Below are 24,592 nucleotides of genomic sequence, written 5' to 3'. Positions count from 1 at the left end.
ATAACTCTTTTATTAATAATTTTAGGAAAAAAACTTATTCTTCATAAAAATCTGTGCATGGTCTAAACCTCAAGATAAAACCATCAGTTTTCCAAGATTGTTAATTTTATACGAGGTGTGTCAAATAATATGAATTTAGAAAGAATATAGAAAGAATTCTTTCTAAATTCATATTATTTGATACACCTCGTATAAAATTAACAAACTTGGATAACTGATGGTTGCATCTTGAGGTTTAGACCATGCACAGATTTTTATGAAGAATACTTTTTTTTTCCTAAAATTATTAATAAAAGAGTTATTACAGGTCTAATAAATAAAAATGATGTTGTTCTGAAGCTATTTTCTTGTGGCATTTTTTATAATTTTAACTATTTATAATGGGAAATAAGCCACAATACTATTAAAAATGATTTTTATTAACGTTTCGACGTAGTATTTTGTATTTTGACAACGGCACCCGATTTGGGCGTCGAAACGTTAATAAATTTTTAATAATATTGTGGCTTATTTCCCATTATAAATAGTTAAAATAAATATTGTTCGGAATCAGTAATTTAGGAAAATCTCAGAAATTTTTTTTCTCGTAGATGGCTGTTATTGCATATTTGAATATGGTTTTTAATTACAAATAACTTTTCATAATAAATTTTTTGATATTTCGAAATATAAAGGTAGTTTGCTCTTGAGCGAAATTAATATTTTTTGACGTACCTCGTATACTGTTGACAAAATTTGATATCTGATGATTGCACCTTAGGTTTTAGACTATGCAGAGCACTTTATAAAGAATGACTTTTTTTCGTAAAACTGATATTAAAAAAGTTTCCCATATGGTGCAAAGTTACGCAGACACCCTGTATATAAAGAAGTTGATGTGGTAGTTGTTCATTTTTAAATAACTCTTTAGACTCTGAAAGAGCATCTGAAGAAGAATCTGTTAAATCAAGAATCACTTTTTTTATGAAATCGTAATGTTCCGCATAAAACAAAGCTGCATTAAGACATGTGCCCTATCGGGTTATTATTGGTTTTGGCGGTAGCGGGATATCTGGAAGATTTTCTTTATAAAATTGGATTCTTGGAAACTGGAGATTTAAGAAAATCTTTAACGTTACTTTTCAAATTATTAACTACTGGAAACTGAGATTTCATACATTCTGCAACTCTATTAATGCCATGAGCCAAACATGTTACATGGGTAAGCTGTTCATAAAATGTTTTTAAATTTTGTGCCACTTTAATCATATACGGGGCAGCGTCTGATAATAAAAGTATAAATTTATTAGATGGTAAAAAAATTAGTTAGTGAATCTTGTACAAATCTAGTCATAGTTAAATTATTTGTTTTTTCAATGTGCTTTGATGATATGAGGTATGCTGTTCCTGATTTATCTTCATGTAGAGCTAAAATTAATAAATGTGCAATACATATTCCACAAGAATCAGTGGTTTCATCAATTACAATATAAAAGTGGGTTTCCGATATAATATTTTTATACACACCATTGTGTCTCTATATATACAGTCGACATGATTTTTTCTTAATGTTGATTCATCCGGTATATTGAATTTGCAATAATTGTGAAAAAATGATTTTAAATTTTCATTTTTTCTTTATTTAGAGGTATATCTGCTGAAATCAATGCTTTACATAAATCTTCGTTGAACTGCTTTTGACATGTTTTCTGCGAACTTTGCTGAACACAATTTTTTAAGGTTTGCTGTGGTCTTGAGCCTTGTTGCAATTTTAGCAATCCTGCAATATGTTTCGCTGTTTTTACGTGTTGATCCACGATGAACTTTTTGTCGGCGTGGATCTTAAACAACAGAGAAACGAAAGTTGAATGGTTTGCTTGTTAGAACATGCTATATGAAATGAAATATATAACACCTTTTCAATAAGAAATATGTTAGCCCAAGATCCCACCGCTCGATTCTGCATCTATCTGTTTTTTTGATGAAATTAATTTTAAATGTAAATTGAGGAAGTATTCAATGGAATAGAGATAGGTTGTCTGTAAAAAATTGGCCGCAATTATGTGTAATAATTTGTTTTGTAAGACAGCCATTATTTTTTCTATTCTTCATCATTTTCTTTAAAATGACGTAAAATTGATTAAAAGAACATGTAGCTTCAATTTTATATCATCAAATTAGTTATAAAAAATTAGTTAAAAATAATTGCGGCCAATTTTTTATGGGCAACCTATCGCTACTCCATTGAATACTTCCTCAACTTTTATATATATAATCTTTATCCCTTCTACCCTGAGGTGTAGGGATCTGTTTCCGTTTCTTTTATTCTTTTTTGTTCTTCGTAAATTTCTTCCATATCTTTCTGTTTTCTGTTAGTTTTTTGGCATCGTTCCATGTTGTTCCCCTCTTTTCCAAAATATCCATTATTACTGCATTCCATTGTTTTCTTGGTCTACTACGTTTTTTCCTTTCTATATTTCTGCTTTCCCAGATTCTTTTAACAGGTATATTATCACTCATTCTTTGAAGGTGTCCCCACCAACCCAGCTGTCTTTCTTCTATATAAGTTTCTACTGGTTCTATTTCTAATTCTTCTCTTATTTTTATATTCTTAACTCTATCTCTTCTTGTCACTCCCATTACTCTTCTTAGATATATCATTTCTATTGCCTGCAATTTACTTTTATCCCTTTTTGTCAGTACCCACGATTCACATCCATATGTAAGTACAGGTCTATACACAGTTTTGTATACACTCATTTTCGTTTTTCTTGATATTTCTCGTCTATTTACAAATCCACTGTTTATTGCATAATATAGTCTATTTGTTTTTTGTATCCTATAATTTATATCTATTTCTTGTTTTCCGTTTTCTTCAAATATTACACCTAGGTTTTGATATTTACTGACTTGCTCTATTTCTACTCCATCTATTTGCACATTTATCCTTTTCCTATTTCTATCTATTACCATTGTCTTTGTCTTACTCTTATTCAATTTCACACCGTATTTTGTTAATACCTCATTCCATACTATCAAGCTTTCTCTTAGGTCTTTCTCGTTTCCCGCTGTAATAACCACATGTGGTATTATAATATCACCCTGTACAAAATATGTTTAAAACTCATTCAAAGTCATTAATCCATGTAGTATCTGTTCTTGTATCAATAACCGCAAGTAACATTGAATTGTCATGTTTTGTTATTATTTAAATGTGTATATAAACATTAACTCGGTGGAGAAAGATTATTGTACTCAGTATTTAATTATTGTACTAGGTCGTTACTGTTATATGTAAACACGTTGTTATAGTTAGTCATTGATGGACTTGAATGTAAATATAATGTATCTGAACCAAGAAAGAGAGTTTTAATTAGTTTGGACCTAAAAGGCATTATACATCACACTAATTAATACATGGCTGATCCTGCAGATTAGAGGAGGTCTTCTGAAAATGGGCGACAAAAATTGGAAACACCGACGGCGGAAAATGGACCAGACCAGGACAGGAAGAATGCAGAGAACCAGTGGCGGCTCGTGACATCTGCTATAGGGTGTGCTGCATGAACCACGGCCAATATAAAATAATAGAAATAGAATAACATACGAAAACAAAAACAATAAAATTAGCTTTAATACTAATTAATAGTAACTAATAACGACATGCTATAAAAATCTGATTAACTTACATTTATTGCATTTTTCTAAATTGGAAATTAATACGCCGGTCCTTTTTTGTCGCAAACTTTTCGATTACTTTATCGTTAAAGTTCGGTATTGAAGCGATGAACTTTTTTTCTATCGAGAGTGTGGAAAGGGCTGTTAATCTGTCTTCGCGCATTGAATTTCTTAAAAATGTTTTGATCCGTTTTAAAGTTGAAAAACTACGTTCAGCTTCTGCTGTGGTCATTGGCGTAGTCACCAGAATTTGTATCAACTTTTTGGTTTCTGTTAATGTGTCCTCTAAATTATTAGAAATTATAAATTTTAGTAAAGGCACTGCACCTTTTAATGTTCTACACTCGATATTGGAATACAAAACTGACAGTTCTGTTCGCAAACGGTTTTTATCAAAGAAGTTATAAGCTGTACAAGTTAAATCCAATTCATTTTCAGGAAACTTATTATTATATTTTTCGAAATGTTCTGAAGATAAAAGTGTTGCGGCAACTAGATGATTTGTATATGCAAACCGTTCTTTTGCATTGTTTATAATAACATCACAAACTTCTAGACAGGCAATACGGTGATCCTGTTGGCTGTTATTTGGGCGTTTCCTTTTTTGGACACTAGGCGCCGCATTTAAATTTGAAGCTTGATGTATGATAGGGTCTATTTTATTTCGGACATTGTTAATACTTTGCTCAAAAACATGTATAGCTTTCTGTGCTTCGGTTGGGTCCATGTTCTTTTTTTGAAGATTATTGTACAAAACGTCAACATGTGGCATAATATAATGAAAAACAGTCAGCCAGAAAGTAAAATTTTGATCTTCCAGAATACGTCTAAGTCCTCTTGCTTCCTTGGAAGTAATAGCATTTGACTCTTCTTCTAGTTGCTCCATACACTCAATAATAAAGTCTCTATATTCGTAAACGACATTTACTGTACGAATATTGAAATTCCAGCGTGTAGGGATTGAACAAGGAATATTTTTTCCAACTATTTGATTTAAGACAGCTATTCTTTGAGGTGAATGACTAAAAAATCCAGGTATATCATGTAAATCTCCAAAAAATACGCGTACTTGGGAATTAATAGAACATGCTCTTGACATTATTAGATTCAATTGATGGGCGTAACAGTGCACAAAATGAGCAGTTTCATATTTTCTCTTAATTATTGTTTGCACTCCGCCATGTATCCCACTCATAACAGCTGCTCCGTCATAACTTTGTGCAATGAGCTTATTTTTGTTATTCTTTAATATTGGGTCTAAAACATTCAAAATTGTGTTAGCTAAGGTTTCAGCATCATGTTTTTCTGGAAGCAAAAAAGTCCAAAACCTTTCAACTGGAGCACCGTTTTTTACATAACGAAAAACAATGACCATTTGAAATTTCATAGAAACATCCGTTGTCTCATCAGCTATCACTGCTAAAAATGGGGCTTCATTGATTTCGTTTAAAATCTCCTCAGCGTATACTTCTAGCATGCAATCCAAAATATCATTTTGTATTGTTTTTGAGGTACCTTTGAAAATTGTCGCATTTGTAAGGTGTTCACTAAGTGTTTTATCAAGTTCAGCAGAAAAATTCACTAAACCACGAAAAATTCCAGGGTTATCTGATGTTTCAGATTCATCGTGTCCTCGTAAGGCGAGCTCAAAAGCCCCACAGAATTTTATACAGTCAATTATTTTTGACAAAACATACCTGTTTTTCGTCACCTCTTCATTGTGTTTTTGTATATTTATCCAATAAGCAGAGTCAAGTTGGGCCTGTATATTAAGTTTCCCAAATAATGCAAATCGCATTTCATTGTTCATATGAGTTTGCGTGTTTTCATGCTTCTTTATTTTTTCACTTAAATGCACTAGATCCCGCACTCCTGTCTCGCGCCACAATTTTTCCTCTTTATCTGCGCCGAATAATGCACACGGAAAACAGAAAAAAGCATTTTTTTCGGAACATCCACAAATCCACTGATTTCGTAGATACATGTCTTTATTAAATTTACGCGTATATGTTTTTCCACGGCTTTTACCGGACACTTCAATATTAAGATCAGGCATAGGACGGCCACGTTCTTTTATAATCAACTGTTGTTGATAGTGAAGTTTTTTAAATTTATTTACACCTAATTTAAATTGAAACTCCATTGTTTTAAACACGCTCGAACAAAACAAATTAAACAAAATTGTAACCTAAGAATTTCTAAACACGGCACAGATGCAACGGTCACGAATAACTGTCGTGAATTGCAGCTCGCAAACACATTTCCGAGGCCGTTAATCAGCCGATTGCCGAAGCACATCGGCTAAGATCGCCGTTTGCCTAATAAATGCATTTTACCGCTGCCAGTGTTTCGGTTGTTATCGACGCGGCTTCACTGGAGCAGCAAATACGTAAAAAGATTGCTTCACTGGAGCACCAAATACGTAAAAAAATTATACGGTTTCACTAGAGGAGTAAATACGTAAAAAAAATAATATTAATCATCGTTGTTGGTGAATTATTATTAACAGTTGATGTTTAATATGATAATATGGCAGATTTGAAATAAAACTATATTAATTATTCTTTAATAATTAAGATTTGCTATGGTTGTTTGGTAGTTCTGCAGCTCAGCAGCACATAAAGAAAAGCCGCCACTGCAGAGAACCCAGTGAAAAAAGACACAAGTGATAAAATGTAAGTAAGAATGTCTATCTTTATTAAAAATGCTTCCCTCGTTTTTATATTATTATTGAAAATTGAATATTTATCTTTGCTAATTTTTGAATAATTTATGAAGTATCGATTTTTTTTTAAGAATATCTATGAATTTTGAAACAGGAAGTGATTTTTGAATTGAATATTTTTATCGAAGTTTATTATATATGCTATTCTTGAATTTTTATTGAATTTTGAATCTTTATTGAATTTATTTGAAAAATCTCTATCCGATTTCGATTTTTAGTACGGTTATTTTTGAATATTTTATAGAATATCGAATTTTTTTTTCAAAAATTTCTATCGAATTTTGAGATATGAACTGATTTTCAATATTTTTATCTAACTTTTGCATATGCTATTGTGAATTTTTATTGAATTTTTGTCGAATATGTATACTATTATTGAATTTTTATTAGCCAGTTGTTTTTATTATTGATATTTATTGATTCTATAGATACATTTTCATCGATTTTGTGTTAAATTTTGTATGATATGAACCTGAATTAATAATTTTTTGTGTGATAAATGATATATAAATGATTTTTTTAATGAATAATGATTAGTGATGACATACGTTGATATAAGAGCTCTAAGACAAACATTGCTATAAGCAAGAGATATATTTTTAACGAACCGACCTGATGAGTCGAGATAAGGAATTTGAAGAAGAACTATATAGATAAGAAGAAGAACTAACAATATTATAAGCTAAATATTATGAGGCAACTAGAGACAATAAGAAACCCACTGCTCTTGTCAAATTAGGAAGGTACTAAGTGATTTATAGAAGCTTGAAAGCTTATTAGAGACCCACTCTGTGTTTTGAGAGTACCTATTTTATTCATGATTATTCGTGAATAAACAACGGCCTCAAAGCAAGGGATTGAGGTTGTGAAATTTGTAAAAGAATTTGATCTAGCCAACGATGTTATACCCGCTTCTGTTAAGGTAGATTGTAGAGGTTTCGTGGCTAGTATTGAGTATTATGATTGTTATATGGAATATGTAGAAGAATTGGAACTTTTCTCTCGAGTAAAGCCACTTTGATTAGTCGAACGTAGGCATTGAGGAATAAGTAAAGGAAGTGATTATTATGATGTTATATTATGAAATGATATATTGATGATTAAATGACAAATGATTGTTATATATGAAGATGAATTATGTACACTGTAGAAGTGTTATTATGTGGAGAAAAATGAAGAAATATAGTTATAGTACCAGACAAGAAGAAGAGAGAGAGAAAAAAAATAATTTTATTAAAATATGTGGGAAAAATGGAACAAGGAAAATAAAATTTGTCAGAAATGTCAAAATAAAGCAGAATTAAGAATAATATCAAATAAGTAGCTAATCATTGAATTATGTCTAAGAATTAAAGTTGTAAATTTTTTTTCTCTAAAGTAATGTAAATTATAAATAACTTATTTTTAAATGTAGATAATGAATTCAGGTTAAATTTTCGCGTAAAATGGAAGTGTTTGAATTAAGGATAGACAATATCTTACAATAGTGTTAGTAGATAATAAGCAAAGGGACACAAAAAGTGAAGTTCTTAGAGAGATTAAATCTTTATTATAGGTACAAGAGAGTTATTAAAAGTTTTTTAGAGACACATTAGAAGTTTTTTAGAGAGATTACATTTTTATTATAGGTACATTATTCTAAAGTTAGTAAGGTGTATATAAATAAATCAAAATAAGACTGAAATAATAAGATGAAATAGCAAAGTAACGTTAAATTATTTTTTTTATACCATAATATATATACTATTTAATAGAAGTTTAGGTAATATTTAGCTTAGCTTAGGAAGTATTAAAGTCGAGATTTTATTACAATTAGATTAGTTACGACTTATAGGCACTAAAAGACTATTTAAAAGTTAGGATCAATTTCATTCACTGTGGACACTGTTTTGATGAAGTGAATTAGTGAACGGAAAAAAAAAGGGACGAAAAGACACGACGTGAAAGTACGTGAACTAGTAATAGGTTATAAAATACCAGTTTAGTATAGGGAAAATATGAACTTTTGTGTAAAATAGGAAAAAGAATATACATGTTTAGGGAAAAATCGATTGATCTGAAATGTACCATGTTACAGTTAGTTAGGATAGTTAGGAAATTTAATTTTTGAAAATAGTATTAGGTAATCATAAACACTCTGTGAAAGGGAAAGAGGGATATACACTCAGATATTCTTCTTCTCTTCTTAGGACTTTCTTTTCTTTAAATAAACGGCGATGATAGACAATCAATCTTATTTTAAAAATATGTAATTTTAACAAAACGGGGAGGTGTGGTATTATAATATCACCCTGTACAAAATATGTTTAAAACTCATTCAAAGTCATTAATCCATGTAGTATCTGTTCTTGTATCAATAACCGCAAGTAACATTGAATTGTCATGTTTTGTTATTATTTAAATGTGTATATAAACATTAACTCGGTGGAGAAAGATTATTGTACTCAGTATTTAATTATTGTACTAGGTCGTTACTGTTATATGTAAACACGTTGTTATAGTTAGTCATTGATGGACTTGAATGTAAATATAATGTATCTGAACCAAGAAAGAGAGTTTTAATTAGTTTGGACCTAAAAGGCATTATACATCACACTAATTAATACACACATCATCCGCAAATGCACATTCTGTCATCCCTATTTGTTCTAATTTCCTATATCCTATGTATATTGGTTTAGTTTTTTGTTTCGTTTCTCTTATTATTTCATCCATAAATATTATGAAAAAAAGCGGACTCAATCCCCCTCCCTGTCTAACTCCCACATTTGTAGCAAATTTTTCTGATATCATATTATATCTTATTACACAGTTATTTGTTTCTTTATATAAACTTTGTATTACCCTTATTAGTTTCTGATCTACATTTTTCCTTTTTAAACATTTCCAAATTGTTTCTCTATTGACTTTATCAAATGCCTTTTCCATGTCCATAAAGGCTAAATATATGGGTTTCTCTGCTATCCACTTCCTGCTAATAACTTCTTTCAAAGTGAATATATTATCCTGTGTACTTCTACCTTCTCTAAATCCACTTTGAGATTCTGTTAATGTGTTTTCTGTGATCAATCTCAATTTTTTCTCTATTTTTTCTCGTATATTTTTGTTATTGTGCTTAATAATGTTAGTCCCCTATAATTGTTACAATCTTTGTTATCACCTTTCTTGTGTATTGGCAATATTATTTAAACTCAACTTTTATTTAAAATTAATTTCAACAAAAAAACAAATAGATGCAAAATCGCGCGGTGGGATTTTGGACTATTAGGCATTATAAATTAAATTAGTATAATGGTAGTTAATAGGCATGATACTACGACCAACCAGAGATAAAGCCACTTCGAGAACAACTTTTAACCGGTGCGCGCATCGTTAGCGCTGACGTCAGCGCCCGACAAACTTGTACGGAGACTTATGGGAAAGCGGGCTAAGGGTTTTATACGGTTTTATACATTCTCGTGTTATTAAATAACTGAAATTGTCGTTCGTCTGTTCTGTTACACTGTTTAGTTTATCCTTTTATGAATTATTATAATCGTACAAGTAAAATAATACAATAAAATAATACAAAATAATACAATATATATTATGTAGGTACTGTACTAAAAAACGTAATAGTTTTTTCACTGCAAAAATTTAAGAGGTTTCTTGACATGCAGAAAACTTTAAATAAATCGCGTCAAATAAAAGATGGTTTAACAAATAATAAAAAAAACTAAAGTTTCAAAACAGTATTATTGGAGAGCGGACCTGATTTCGAACCACAAAGCGTGTTTAATTTCAGCTCCGATATATTCGCAATTTTATACTAGTATTTTCACCATAGTAAATTAACAAAAGTGATATACCTGTTCAATAAAGTTAGTGTTATACGAAGACCCAAAAACGTGAGTAGAAGAACATTAATTAGATTGAAATAATATATCTATTTTGGAAATCTAACCAAATAAAATCTTCATATCAACGCTACACCGGACTGGTTTTTTATTAACAACAATTAAAACCAGGGCCGTACTTGAATATTATTATTATTATTATTATTATTAACATTCAATAAGAATAGAGGATTAGAATCCTATTATACTCTAAAAGCTAAACAAATTTTGGTACTTAGCTGTTTTACACTTATGCTGATTTACATATAATTAAATTAAAAATACAATCAATTATTATCGAGTCTATTCTTAAAACTATTTGTACTAGGAGCCATAGCGACATAAGCCGGTAATGAATTCCAAGCATAAACAACCCTATTTGATAAAAAGTTTAACCTGATGTTGGTTCTGCAGAGTTCTCTTCTTAGCTTTCTGGGATGGCCTCTTAACCGCTCATCTGTATTTATTGTAAAGAAATTTCTGAGTGAAGAAGTTTCGTAATGAAATGAATTGAATGTTGTAATTAAGTCGCCTCTAAGTCTGCGGGCGGATAATGGAACTAAATCCATGATCCTTAAACGATCTTCATATGAGGGACGCACCAATGAATACGGGATCCGTGTTACTCGTCGCTGTACATTTTCCAGCATATTTACATCACGCTGAAGAACCGGACACCACACTGAATTAGCAAATTCTAATATAGGTCTCACATAAGTTTTATACAATTTTGCTAAGGTTCGACTGTCACAGGACGAAAAAACTTTACTAATAAGATATACCATGCGATTGGCTTTATTACACTGTTGCAACGTTTGAGGAGTCCAGGACAATTGTGAGTCTATTAACACGCCGAGATCAGAGTGACAATCGGTCTTTTTTAAAACGGTGCCGTTAATAAAATAATTTAACCGAGGGTTATTCTTGCCGAGATGAAGAACGACACATTTTTCTATATTAAGCGGTAGCAACCAGTCAGTACACCATCGAGAAATGCTGTCCAAGTCTTTTTGCAAACACTGAGAGTTTATTTTAGGATTGTTGTACAGCTTTGTGTCATCCGCATAAACCGAAAACTTTGATGAAATGATGTATTTTAGCTCCGATGTAAATATATTAAACAGTAGTGGCCCTAAAACAGATCCTTGGGGGACTCCACTTATCACGTCATATAGGGGGCTACTTGAAGACTGTATTCTTACTGAAAATTTTCTTTCACTTAAGAAGGCTGAAATCCAGTTTAACAGTTGCCCGCGAATACCAATCCTGTTTAATTTTTTCAAAAGCCTTTCCCTTGGAACTTTATCGAAAGCCTTGCTAAAATCTAAGTAGATAATATCAATATCCTGTCCCATATCTACTTCGGCAGTCCAGTCATTTAGGCAACATAACAAGTTGGTAACAACCGATCTTCCACTGGTAAAGCCATGTTGTTCGTTCGGGATTATTTGATGCTGGTTCAAAAATATGTGTAAATTATCCACAATAATTGATTCCATCACTTTGGATATAACTGGAGTGAGACTAACAGGCCTATAATTTTTGGGGTCGAGTTTATCTCCTTTCTTAAAGATTGGTTTCACCCGTGCTTCTTTCCAAATAAGTGGCAGAGTAGCAGAGTGGAATGATTGTTCCATAAGCAAATGGAGTGGATATTTAAGAGCATTTGCACATGATTTCAAGAAAGTAGGAGAAAGATTATCTGGTCCTGGAGATTTGTTGGTGTCAAGTTCTTTAAGTTTTTTAAAAATATCATCAGGAGAAAATTCTACTGAGGTAATAGAACTATGATTTACGGGTTCATAATGTAAGTCTGGGAGCGGGCCATCAGGTTCTAAAGTAAAAGATCCGTAAAAGCTCCTAGCAAAAGTTGTAGCCACTTTCAAATCATCATTTGTAATATCACCTGAGTCTGTTTTTAATTGAGGGACAGAAACTTTTGTGTTTATGGAAGTTCTAATATACTTATAAAACTTCTTTGGATTATTGCTGTCTATAATATTTTTTTCATAGTTTCTCCTAGCATTGCAAATTTTTGTTTTCAATAGATTGGCAACTTTCCTATGCGTAACAAAATCATTCTCCAAACGTGATCTTTGATACTTTTGCCAAAGAGCTTTCTTTCTCTTAATCAGTCTTTGAATATCCCAATTAATCCAGGGTTTAGAAGGAAATGTAGTTATAAGTCTTGAGCTTGTATTCTTTTTTATGATGTTGCTACATTGTTCATGAAAAATATTCCAGTTTTCCTGTACATTTGGTAACGACAGGGCGGAAGCCCAGTCAACCAGTGACACATCATGATTAATACCTCTATAATCAATAAAATATCTTGATGAGTATAGTTTTTTTGGATCAGTAACAAGAATTAACTGCATTTGGAACTGAAGAATTGCATGATCGGATTTAGCAAAAGGGGGATAGTATTCTAGATTGTTTATTAAATCATTATCCGAAGTAATAATTAAATCCAAGATGGAGGGTTGCTGCCCAGAACGGAAACGAGTTGGTTCAGTAACGATTTGTTGGAGATGTGAATCTTGTACAAAATCAAGAAGAAGTCTAGATGAAGCATTTTGAGGTACAGGATGTGGCCATTTTAAATCTCTATGATTGAAGTCACCGGCAATAATTAGGTTTTTGTAAGTTGAAGCTAGAACGGATAAAAAATTAATAAGTTGAACATAATTATTATAAGCAGTATCAGGCGGTCTGTAAACACAGCAAATCGTAAAAGATAAGTGTTTATTATGAAAGAGAAGACATATTGCCTCGAAGCCAGGAATATTGGAAGGTAAAACAGTTACTGTAAATTGAGAAAAAACAGAATCTAACACATAAATGCATACTCCACCTCCAGTCGAAAGCCGGTCGTTGCGGAATATAGTATAACCTTGTACATCTATGATAGAATTAGGTATATGTGGTTTAAGCCAGGATTCTGTTATAAGCATAATAGCAGGCTTCTCTAAATCCATATAAGGAACAAATTCATTGAGTTTTGCCATTAAAGAATCAATATTAGTATAAGATATAGAGAAATTAAGAAAATTTGACTGTTTCAGTTTTTTGATGGTACAATAGAGGGGGTTCCTCTGATGAACTTTATAGTAATATCAGTCTCGCCTTTAGCCTTTCGATCATTTAGCTCCTTTCTCAACTGATCCAAATACTCCATTTGCTTAGGTGTTTTATCATCTCTAATAATAAATTTATCAAAACGGGTTCCCGTTAATGAGTTCTTGCGTTTAAGAATATCCTTTGCAATTGATGCATTGTTAAATGAAAGTTTCATTAATTTTGGTCTATTGGGTGAAGGTTTGCCAATTCTGGTTATGCTAACAGGAATATGTGGGGTTGAATTCCCACACACTACCCCCAAAATATCGGATGCTAATTCTTCATCATGCTTTTTACGTTGATCGATACTGCCTGTACTTTCTGGAGCACCAACAATAATTATATTCTGAGCTCGCACCATCCTCTCAGTTGCCTCCGAAACAACTTCTTCAAAAGTTTGTGGTGACATCTTTTGGTTTGTAATTTGTGTGCTTAGATCATCAAACTTTTTATTTAATTCTGACATTTTAGTTTCAAACTCATTTTTAAAGCCTTCAAAAAAAGATTTTAATTGATCAAGATTACCAATATTTCCTGAACAATTATTACAAAGAATCTTAACGCTTCGTGATTTATTTCTAGTCATTCTAACATCTTCGGCGGATTGCATTCCAACACACTTCAAATGAACAGTAGATCGACATCCGTCACACATTGTTGTTGGCGTAGACCCTAAAGCTGATCGACAATTCTGGCAATCACTCATATTTAAAGCTGTTTGACCTTGGTAACGATAAACAATTATTGACTAACCTGTTTATACGGCAGAACAGCTTCCAGATATCTTCTAATTACTCGCTTAATTTATGTTGCACAGTTTTTAATTTTTCACTAATATTACCACTATAATTAGACGATTAAATTGATGCCAATTAAACAATACAAAAATAACTATTTCCTTGCAAAAATAGCAAATAACTACGAGCGATTTTAAAAACGTTCTACACAGTACCGTGTTTGGTTATGTTTATATGTTGAATATGTTTATAATTAAAATAAATCGGTCAAGTAAAATTAAATGATGAATAATACTTTATCAACAATGAAAACTCCTACCACTTCTCAAAACACTCCAATGTACTCTACTATTGCATCTCAACAAACTACTCCAAAATTACCACTGAAAGAAGAAGCCATCATCTTCAGTTCAGTTAATGGCGCAAAACTGCAAGATTATCTTTTCCAACTAGGACCACTCGTCCAACCAAAAAATATTATTTATTCATCAAGAATCTCTAATAACCGAGTATGCGTTTATCTTTCAAGTAAAGCTGTAGTTGATGACTTTCTAAATAAAACAGGATCCATAAAAATAAATAATGAAGTACTTATAGCACGTAGAAAAGTCACCCCATCGGAACGTCTTTTCTTATCTAATGTTCATCCAACAATACCACAGGAAATGTTAAGCAATCTTCTCCAGAACCTAGGCTTGAAATTGATGTCGCCAATAACATGTTTGAGAACTGGAGCTACAAATCCTGAATATAGCCACATACTCAGTTTTAGGCGTCAAGTATATATAGAACCCCTAGATAATATAACCATACCTGATTTTGTCATAGTTAATCATGATAATGTTAGCTACAAAATATTTTTGTCCAGCGACCAATCGCTTTGTTTCAAATGCAAACAAAATGGCCATCTTGCCTCACAATGCTCATCAGAAACCTCTTCCCTAATCAATTCTAATATTCCAAATACTATTACAACTTCTAGTCCATCTCATAGTATCACCTCGCAGATTCCCACAACAGATAACCAAGCAAATAATTCATCAAGTCCTCCTCTTCCAATAAATTCTATGGAGGTGTCAAATATGACCCTTTCAACAACAGAAACATCAACATCAACCAAAAGACATTTATCAAAAACCTCAGCTCCAACAGAAGAACCAGCGTCTAATATATTTAACGAAGCATGTAATAAAAGTAGTCCTATATCCAAAAAAATAAGAGCCGACAACAATTCTGAACCCGAAAAAAACATAATACCATCCACTCAAGACTCACTTCAAGAACAACAGATACAAGTTGATCAGAAATTACAAAATCAAATTCACACAATAACTAAAGAAACAGTATTTCGGGGATTTACTAAATGAGACACACGGAGCTAAAGATGTCTATAATATTGTTAAGGATTATACGCCAGATTTGCCATTACTTATTAAAATGCTTGTAGACACTCATCCTCATTTTATTGACTCAAAACTAAAAAATCGAATCACACGACTACGCAAAAAACTAGAAAGACTATTACAACATGAAGTATCTGAACCCGATAGTGATTCGTGTGCTTCAACTAAACAATAAATCACTTTCAATAGTATATTTCAATGGAATTTAAATGGGTATTACACCCATTTAACCATGTTACAGCTTCTTATCTCAGAATATGCACCAGATTTTATTTCGTTACAAGAAACTCACTTCAAAAATAACTCAACACACAACCTGAAAGGTTACACAGGATTTTGCACCAATCGACCCAATCAGAACTACGCCAGTGGAGGAGTAGCTCTATATATAAAGTCAAATATACCTGTTCAAAATATAAACCTCACAACTAATATCGAAGCAGTAGTTGTAACAATACTTGCCCCTCTAAAGTTCAATATTTGCAGCATTTATGTTCCACCAGACAAGACTGTAACTAAACCCGAACTACTTAATCTTCTCCAACAAATTCCTTCCCCTCGAATAATCACGGGAGATTTTAATTGCCATAATATTACATGGGGATCAAATAAAACAACAACAAGGGGAAATATGTTAGAAAACGTTTTGAACACTATGAACTTATGCCTACTTAACGACGGCTCACCAACAAGATTCAATATGGCTACGGGAACTTCTTCTGCCATTGATCTCTCCATATGTGAACCCTCATTGCTCACCCAACTCGACTGGACAGCATTAAAAGATTTATATTGTAGTGACCACTTCCCAATCTTAATAAACCATACAGTAAATTTAAACACAAATACAACACCAACTCAAAAATGGAAACTAAAAAAGGCAAATTGGATTGAATTTGAGAGAATTGTATCAAACAGAATGGATCAGATTAAAATTTCAGACTCCATTGATGACACACTTAGGAACTTCAATCAGCTTGTACTGGATGCGGCTAATATAGCCATAGGTAAATCTCAACTTTTAAAAAAACGCAAATATGTTAGAAAACGTTTTGAACACTATGAACTTATGCCTACTTAACGACGGCTCGCCAACAAGATTCAATATGGCTACGGGAACTTCTTCTGCCATTGATCTCTCCATATGTGAACCCTCATTGCTCACCCAACTCGACTGGACAGCATTAAAAGATTTATATTGTAGTGACCACTTCCCAATCTTAATAAACCATACAGTAAATTTAAACACAAATACAACACCAACTCAAAAATGGAAACTAAAAAAGGCAAATTGGATTGAATTTGGGAGAATTGTATCAAACAGAATGGATCAGATTAAAATTTCAGACTCCATTGATGACACACTTAGGAACTTCAATCAGCTTGTACTGGATACGGCTAATATAGCCATAGGTAAATCTCAACTTTTAAAAAAACGCAAACCAGTTTCCTGGTAGAATTCACAATGTGAGGCCGCTATTAAATCAAGTAAAACAATTTGGACCGCTACAAAAAAATACAAAAATATTGATCTATTAACAGAGTACAAAAAACGTAGAGCTGAAGCAAGAAGAATAATTAAAAAAAGCAATACAAGAATCATGGCAGAAATACATATCTAGCATAAACAGTAGTACAAATATATCATCAGTTTGGAAAAAAGTTAAAAAAATAACAGGGCAGCATACCTACCAACAAATTGTGAGCCTACAAAAAGAAAAAACGCTACTGACTGAGCCACAGGATATAGTAAATGAACTAGCTGATACCTATCAAAAATTCTCATCCAACCAAAGTTACACTAACGAGTTCCTAACATACAAACGAGAGGAGGAGGCAGTACCTATTACAATTTCCGACGAATTTAACGCTATTAATATACCTCTTAGTTATGGGGAATTTGAAGATGCACTTAATAGCATAAAAGACACTGCACCAGGTCCAGATGACATACCAATACAATTTATTTTAAAAATTTCCCATAGTAGCAAAAGAGTTTCTGCTCCAAATTTTCAATATTATTTGGGCACAAAAATCATTTCCAAAAATCTGGAAAAATGCCATTGTTATTCCTATTATTAAAGAAAATAAAGATAAATTGCACCCATAATCATATCGTCCTATATCATTAACATGTTGCTCATGTAAACTTATGGAAAAAATAGTCAACAGAAGATTAATGTGGAACCTGGAATGCAATGATCAACTGATTATCGAACAAGCTGGCTTTAGACCAGGCAGATCTACAAACGACAACATTATCGATCTGGAAAACGCTATTCACGAAGCTTTTAAAAATAACCAAAAATGTATGGCGATTTACTTTGACATAACTAAAGCATTTGATACAGTATGAAAACACCGTGTATTGAACATTCTAAACAAGTTGGGATATCAAGGAAATATTTTAGCCTATATTAACAATTTTTTAACTGAAAGAACATTTCAAGTCCGAGCGAATGGTGCTATATCCTATTTTAGAGAACAACAAAACGGAATCCCACAAGGATCAGTCATCAGCCCTACTCTATTTTTAATAGCAATAAACGATATAGTAAAAATCATTGCGAAACCTGTTCAGGCACGACTATATGCTGACGATCTGATTCTTTACATCAAAGGAAAAAACGTAAATCATATGGCGTCAATATTACAGGAACAATTAAATAAACTAGTAAATTGGTCCTTAAACACCGGTTTTAGTTTTTGTTCTAATAAAACAAAATGTATAATATTTTCAAAAAAACGTATTGATAAACCAATTCTCACGCTTGAGAATCAAAATCTTTCCTATACAAACGAAATAAAATTCCTAGGAATGATATTTGACCAACAGTTAAATTGGAAAAGTCATATTCAGCAGTTAGTTCTTTCATGTCGAAATGGTCTTAACTTGTTAAAGTATCTAGCTCACAGGACTTGGGGTGCTGAAGGTAAAACACTGCTCATGCTATATAGATCCTTAATTCGCTCTAAGATTGACTACGGATGTGTCGCATATGCATCTGCCAGCAAAACAACGTTGAAACCTTTGGATACGCTACATAACACCTCCCTAAGGATTATACTTGGAGCATACAGAACAACTCCGATAAATAGCATACAAGCTGAAATAGGCGAACCCACTCTAATTCTTCGTAGACAGCTGTTACCTTTAATTACGCTTCTAACATAAATGTACATAAAAGAATTTAAATAAATAACATTTTAGATCTATCCACGACTAATGACTCTTCAAAGTTCAATCTCTGTTATTCTCGCAGAATCCACCATGCAATGGAGCTACTTAACTGGCAGAAATTTCCACCCTTATATCAATACAAAGAAATATCTTCATCTCCACCTTGGACTGTAAAAATTCCAAAAGTCAATTGCAGTCTATTACAATTCCAAAAAAATAGCACTAACTCTAATTTCATCTTACAACACTTCAGAGATCTAATTAACTCTCATTCCGATTACACAGTATACTATACAGACGCGTCTAAAACTGAAAATGGAGTCGGAGTGGCAATTGTTAACAACACAGAGATTCACAAACATAAAATTCCAGATACTGCAACTGTATTAACTGGGGAACTTTATGCCATCTACCAAGCAATACTGCATGCAAATGCGAACAAGATGAAGAAGATATTAATCGTCACAGATTCTATGTCATCACTACACGTAATAAGGAAAATATACACGCAGCATCCAATAGCTTTACTAATAAAGGAAGAACTACATAAATTGCATACCGAAGATTTAAGAATCAAGTTTCTTTGGGTCCCATCACATGTTGGAGTAGCAGGTAATGAAGCAGCAGACCTAAATGCCAAAGAAGCCATAAATGATAACAGTATTCCCATGTCGCTACAATCTGTAAGTATGGATCTCAAAAGCTACTTCATAAAACATCTTTTCCAAAATTGGAACAATAAATGGAAATCCACATCATCAAAGCTTCGGGAGATAAAAAACAACGTTGGACCATGGCAACCACCCGAGGTATCTAGACGAAAGCAAACACTTATTTCCCGTTTACGACTTGGACATACCCAATTTTCTCATGAATATTTGCTGAAAAAAGAAGAACCTCCAACTTGTGATGAGTGCGGTTCACCCCTTACAGTGAAACATGTGCTAGTGGAAAAGTGTAAAAAGTTCAATAGCCATAGAATTAAATACCATTTAGCTAAAAATCTTAAAGACATTTTAGACTATAACAACGCTAATAAACTATTTTTGTTTCTAAAAGACTGCAACTTATTAAACAAAGTGTAATTAACTGTTACTATCCCGCTAATAACCTTCTTGGTTGAAGCGGATTGTTGTAAATAAAAAAAAAACAGTATTATTATAAAAACAAAATTAAGTAGATAGATTTACATAGATGGATTTAAAGAGGTGGCCGTTTAGCCTATTTCATTGCTACCTTTTCAGATCTATTGTGGTCCTCTAATTCTAGATTACATTCTTTAGTCTGGCCGTTTTTAAAAGGTCCAATAAGCCCCCAATTCTCACCGCACATTCTTCTACATTTGCCCAAGGACATAGTAGCTTTCTGTGTGGTTTTCAGGATGTGAGTATTCCATTTAAGGATATGATCAGTATAAACCCCAAGGTATTTTGTTTTTTTCCCAAATGAAATCTCTGTTACTCCCAGCACCGGTAGTTTTAAGCCTTCTAGTGCTGTCCTTTTGCTGCAGTTGGCGATTTGTTTTCTGAGTATAGGCTATCAGTCTCTCTTATTTACACCGGTCGTCAACTATATTTGGGGCTGCTTGTATTCTCCCAGACACCAGCTGGGCAAATCTGCCCCTGATGACGATTGATATATCGTCAGTGTATCCTAGACAAAAAAGTCTTCTGTGGAGAGATTTTTGAGATCATCTACCAAGGTTGCTCAAAGTAGAGGTGACAGAACTCCTCCTTGTGGACAGCCTCCACCTACTCTTGCTTTGATGGTTGCTTTAACCAGAGTTGATATTAATATCCTATTCTCCAGGTATAACCTTATATATCTGCATATTACCGCAGGGATTATTTATCGACTATCTATGTAGTCTAGATCCGCTAAGTTTAGTTTCAACAGGGCCACCACGAGAAGGGTGCAATCAAAGATTACACACCCCCAATCAATGTTGAGAGTACCCAGCGGTCTTGGGATGGTTTAAGGAGATTTAAAGTCCTAAGACTCTCCAAGCAAAACTCATCCCCTGAGATTATTTCTTTTCCCGCTCAGCTCTACGCCGACTAGAAAAAGAGCACATCCCTCGGCCAAAAAAAAAAACAAAACAAAAACAAAAAAAAACAACAAAAAAACAAAACAAAAATAAAAAAACAATATTACATTTGATTCATTTTATTTAACAATTTTTGCAATTTTTCTTTTTTGTATTTTAGACTTTTCTTTCAACTTTTTGTTCAAAACTCGCATTCGAAAATACATCCGACATCTAAAAAATAGTTTTTCCACATCACCAGATGTTTTAACATGAACTGATCTTTCCAATAAAGATTTTTGATAATTTTTGATGCCAACTTTAATAGTGTCCCCATTGAATTGGCAAAAAATATTTTCTAGTTCACGACAGTTCGTAAGTAATGTTTCTGAAGGCTTCACCAAACCGCCTTCTGAGAGATGATTTACCCATGAGGAAGAAGTGTTACTATTTGTAAAACTGCCCAAACGCTCTTCATGTCGTAGCTTCAAAGCTATGAAACCAGCTAAATTTTCTAGTCCATCATGATACAACTCTTCCATTTCAAAATCTGTTTGAAGGTTTTCATTTTCTGAAGTTACTGGAAGATTTAATTGACTAAAGAGTGGTTCGGTTATCATCACTTAATCTTCTACGTCCTTGTTGTAACAATCAAGATTCAAAGAGCTTCCTGCTTTCATGTTTTGAAGCGACATGTTTGTTGTTTCTGGTAGGTTACTTACATTAGCTGAAAGTGAAATAACTTCATCGTTCCGACCCATAATAAAATTACAAAGACGGTATTTAAATTGCAAAGGAGACGGATGATCATGTAAACCTCCAATCGCACGTATTACTGAGCATAGTCCTTCTAAGCAATCTTAGAATAGAATAGAAATATGCTTTATTGTCATGAAAAATTGTACAATTTTATCGACAAAGCTTATAAAAAGTCAAGAAAACAAAACAATAACAATCCAATTTACTAAAATTACATAAATCGTCAATACAGAGAGAGTCTGTAAACTGGAATAAATTCAATATCTCAAATACTAATTGTTTTTTTGGAAAATGCTCAGACCCGTCGATTAGTATTTCAAATTGTCCTTTTTGACATTCAATAATAATGTATACAGGGTGTCCCAATTTAGAGATATGACGTCATCGTCGATTTTCTTAAATGGCAACACTGTCATTTTGATAGCTAATTTGATAGGGTTTGTAAAGTTATACATAACTGCAAAATATCAAATTTTTATTCTCTACCATTTACAAGATAATAGAAAATAACAAAGTTATATCTGTAATTTGGAATATATTCAATAATTAAAATACTAACTGTTTTTTTGAAAAATGCTCAGACCCGTCGATTAGTATATCAAATTGTCCTTTTTGACATATAATAATAATGTATACAGGGTGTCCCAATTTAGAGATATGACGTCATCGTTGATTTTCCTAAATGGCAACACTGTCATTTTGATAGCTATTTTGATAGGGTGTGTAAAGTTATACACAACTGCAAAATTTCAAATTTGTATTCTCTACCATTTAGATGATAATAAAAAATAACAAAGTTATGAAAAAGAAGTAATCAACTAATAATTGAATTTAATTATTTCAATAAATTAAGCAAAAACTCAGCCAATCAATTAGCAGCCAAAGCGGACGGTTGTCTAAAAAGCTTTGATAACCAAATCTGGTTTCGTTATCCGAAAAACAAGTATTTTATTGTGTCCAAAAGTGATGAGTGTTATTTAAAGTGTTTGGAGAACTTTTCACGCGAATTAGATGTTGTTGTCTATAATTCTATAATTCTATAATTCCGTTGTCTCATAAGAAACATTTATGTCATTTTCAAGAGTGTTTTTGTTCCGCGCGAGTGCTAATTAGTGAAAAAAACTCGAACTTTGTGTCAAAACATTCTTCGGTTTGTTGTAAGTGATGACAACAGTATAAAGGTGGGAATCACCGCTCCAAAGTAACGTATTATTTCATTATTATTATTTAAATAAATATTGCAATTTTATAAATATAGAGATTACAAAAGCATTAAAAGAGCCGACGGGGGTTAATTTTCCGCAGAGTTGAACTGAAATTAACCCCTCTCGCGGTTTTTTTTACATCAAATCAAGAAAAATAATAAAAATTAAAAAAAAAAATAAGAAAAATAGAACAATATTTTATTATACCAAAAACTGTTAACTGTAAATAAGAGGTTAGTGTTTAGATTCAAAATTATTGATAATAAAATATATTATTTAATAACGCATGAGAATATGCTTCAGATCTTAACGACTTTAAACCATGAGTCAAAATTATAATACTCAGTATGTACAGTATCCACAACAGGACATTACTATAAATCCATCACTAAATTCACTAAACCAATGTGCAGGACCGTACGCGCAAATTCAATATGTACCAATTCAACAGTCCTTATATAATAACACAGCTCAGAGTATTCAAAACGTGCAACCGCATTTAGTTTCACAACCGATGCAGCCTTCTACTAGTGCAGCACAATATTATCCTGTAGTACCTGTTCAATCGCAATCCCAAGCTGAATCTGCACCAGATGATTGGAAACACGTACATAACAAAAAAAGAAATCGGATTGATAGCCCGGAAAAATATATTAGAGCAACAAAACAATCCAAAAGAGATGATTACTGGTTAAACTCACCAATATCGACCTCCAACAAATTCTCTGTATTACAAAAAGAACAAAACGATGCAAATCAGGATACAGCTACAGAAGAACAAAACGATGCAAATCAGGATACAACTACAGAAGAAAACCAGAGCCAAAATACAAATACAACTACTAAAACGCCACCAATATTTGTCTACAGTGTTAAAAATATTACTCCGCTTACCAAACTACTACAAACGATTGCAAAAGATGCTTATGTATTAAAAACTCTCGCCAATGACCAAGTAAAAATAATGCCTCAAAATAATGAAGTCTACTCTGTCATAACAAAAGCACTAGAAGACAAAAATACTGAATTTCATACCTACCAACTCAAAGAAGATCGCTCATTCAGAGTTGTACTAAGAAATGTACGTCCATCTACAGATATCAACGAAATTAAGGCGGAAATCCAAAACGTAGGGCACGAAGTCATAAATATCAATAACATTCGTCAATCAGGTACTAAAAAGCCATTACCACTGTTCTACGTTGAACTAAAACAAGCCGAGAATAACAAAGATATATATGAGATCGATTCATTGTTGAACTATAAAGTAATTTTTGAACCTCCACATAAAAAGCGTGTAGTACCTCAGTGCATAAAATGCCAACGCTACGGCCACACCAAAAATTTTTGCTACCTTTCTCCAAGATGTGTTAAATGCGCGGGTAACCACAGATCTGATCAGTGCTCTTACAAAGAAAGAAACAACCAGGTGAAATGCGTGCTGTGTGAAGGAAATCACCCAGCAAACTATCGTGGGTGCTTAGTCCACAAAGAGCTGCAAAAAAGAGCATTTCCACAACTGAGAAGCAAACCAACAAGTCAGCCTGTCTAATCAAACCAACACTTAGTAGTCCCGAATGTAACCTATGCTCAGGTAGCAACCGCTGGTAATCAAATACCATCAAATACAGCTCCCAGTCTTCAACAATCCACTGACATGCTCGATCTTAAAAATATGATCAAACAATTGGTAGAACAAATGAGCACAATGTTAAACCTCTTAACCGCTCTCATTGCTAAAAAACCCTAAGATGGAGGCGTTTCTAAAACTAGCTTCATGGAACGCCAATGGCTTATCACAACATACACAGGAAATCAAATACTTTCTACACCTTCATAAAATAGATATACTGCTAGTATCCGAAACTCACTTTACACAAAAAAGTTACCTTAAAATTCCAAAC

Source organism: Diabrotica virgifera, chromosome 9 (genome assembly GCF_917563875.1).
Source record: "Diabrotica virgifera virgifera chromosome 9, PGI_DIABVI_V3a".
NCBI lineage: Eukaryota > Metazoa > Arthropoda > Insecta > Coleoptera > Chrysomelidae > Diabrotica > Diabrotica virgifera.
Note: the sequence above shows the minus strand (reverse complement) of the source record.